We start from the raw sequence: 2,500 nt of genomic DNA, 5'->3' as shown, positions 1-2,500 counted from the left end.
CAACACAGTTGGTTGATCACAGTACCACAGTTGGTTGATCACACAGTATCACAGTTGGTTGATCACACAGTACCATAGTTGGTTGATCACACAGTACCACATTTGGTTGATCACACAGTACCACAGTTGGTTGATCACAGCACCACAGTTGGTTGATCACACAGTACCACAGTTGGTTGATCACAGCACCACAGTTGCTTGATCACAGTACCACAGTTGGTTGATCACAGCACCACAGTTGGTTGATCACAGCACCACAGTTGGTTGATCACAGTACCACAGTTGGTTTATCACAGCACCACAGTTGGTTGATCACAGCAACACAGTTCGTTGATCACACAGTACCACAGTTGGTTGATCACACAGTACCACAGTTGGTTGATCACAGCACCACAGTTGGTTGATCACAGTAACACAGTTGGTTGATCACAGCATCACAGTTGGTTGATCACAGCAACACAGTTGGTTGATCACACAGTGACCACAGCTGGTTGATCACATTACCACAGTTGGTTGATCACAGCAACACAGTTGGTTGATCACAGTACTACAGTTGGTTGATCATACAGTACCACAGTTGGTTGATCTCACAGCAACACAGTTGGTTGATCACACAGTACCACAGTTGGTTGATCACACAGTGACCACAGTTAGTTGATCACACAGTGACCCATGCAGTGCCACCACAGACAATGCCTAGAAAGAGGCGTCCATCGTACACTGTAGACGACCACCGTCCGTCCGTCCGGCGGCGACGCGCGCGCGTGTGTACCCACAGCACGCGTCAGGCCTCAAACTCCGACACATAGAAAGTGTGACGGGAAATCATTTCAGGGACGGGCGGCGCGAGGCATACTGGATGAGAGGGAGTGGGTGTTTGTATGTAGCCGGGTCTGGGAGTCTGTAGGTGTCGCATGATGTATGCCACCTGCCTCCTCCCTCTGGAGGCCAGGCCACGCTGCTCTGGTCTGCATGGGACGAATCTCACTAGACCGTTCAATTGAAGGCCCGTTGTTGTCATTTACATTCGCCTGGTACAGGCCGAAGCCTCAGAAGACATCCGCCCCTTCTACATATATATATATATATATATATATATATATATATATATATATATATATATATATATATATATATATATATATTATACTATGTCGCTGTCTCCCGCGTTAGCGAGGCAGTGCAAAGAAACAGACGAAAGAATGGCCCAACCTATATATATATATATATATATATATATATATATATATATATATATATATGGAAGGAATGTTCAGTGTAAGGACGAAGGGGACTTTCTGGAGGACCCTAAGCAGAGAGAGAGAGAGAGAGAGAGAGAGAGCGCATGGCACACCCAGGCAACGAAACAGGCATCTAAGATTCCAGAAGCATTTGGTGGTTCGTCCAGAGGCGTTGGGATTCCACGAGAGGCCCTGACCTACACACGCCCTACAGAACGCACCCACGGACGAGGCACCTCACTATCTGATTCAGACGTCGGGTGAGAGAGAGAGAGAGAGAGAGAGAGAGAGAGAGAGAGAGAGAGAGAGAGAGAGAGAGAGAGAGAGAGAGACGTCTGGAAAATTTCGTGTGGGTCCGCCAGAAATGATGGCTAGCTTCGGGCCGGGTGTTCGAGTCTTAAGTGGCGGGTGAGAGGGTCTCGTAAACCCCTCCAGGAATGGCCCGCGACCAGGTCTGCCTTGAAGGTAGAAAACGAGGGTTCAGTTTGGTCAGGTGAAGAGAAGGAGGAGGAGGGCGGCGGATGCCTCCATAAGACCTCCCAGAGTTATGGGCCAACATTGTTACGCAAATGAGTTTCAAATCGCGTATCATTTTCGTTGGTTTACGGTCCCCCTTGGGAGAAAATCGACGCGCGAAAGGAATAATGAAGGTAAGGATGACTGTAGCCCTGTGGTACTCCAGCAGTCATGGATATGTAGGCCAGAGGTAAAATGAGTTCGCCAGTGGACACAATGATTTGCAGCCGAGATGGAAGATGAAGGAGACCATTTGGCGAGAGGACACCTGGCACAGACCTCTCCCGCCGTGGTGAAGATAACCAAGCCATCAAGACTTGTTCTCCAGAATCATCAACAAGAACAACTTGTGGTAAGATAAGAAATAACCAAACGTTTTACAAGCTAACCAGCAAGATGGCACAGGGTGGAAACCCCTAGGAAGGAAGGGAGGCCTTATATAACAGGTTCCATTACTTTAAAAAGGTAATTTATGCTTTGAACTCTCAAGTTTTCTGTGAGATTATGATCTGAAAAAAAGAAAGAATAATTTCACTCTTATTTCTCTTCAATCTAAAGAGGAAATTCCATTGGCATGAAGAGAGGAGGTGGGACGAGAAGGAGGAGGAGGAGGTGGAGGAGGTGGGTCTGTGATGTGTGTGTATGTATATATATATGGCAGACGCAAGACGGGACACCGCAGACTGTTAACTAGAGTGAGTGGGAGGAGAGGAAGGGATGATGATGATGGGACGAGGTGGTGT

At 47.5% G+C, this 2,500-nt stretch overlaps 1 protein-coding gene across 1 annotated transcript in view; it reads right to left on the bottom strand.

The window, feature by feature from the left end:
* The window catches only part of LOC139766212 (zinc finger protein 385B-like), a 205,566-nt gene that overhangs the window by 26,909 nt on the left and 176,157 nt on the right, over positions 1–2,500 (bottom strand). The gene's annotated exons all lie outside the window — the stretch shown is intronic.

The sequence above is a fragment of the Panulirus ornatus genome, chromosome 57 (genome assembly GCF_036320965.1).
Source record: "Panulirus ornatus isolate Po-2019 chromosome 57, ASM3632096v1, whole genome shotgun sequence".
Classification (NCBI taxonomy): domain Eukaryota; kingdom Metazoa; phylum Arthropoda; class Malacostraca; order Decapoda; family Palinuridae; genus Panulirus; species Panulirus ornatus.
The sequence above is the reverse complement of the archived record's forward strand: the minus strand, read 5'-3'. Positions and strand labels throughout refer to the sequence as shown.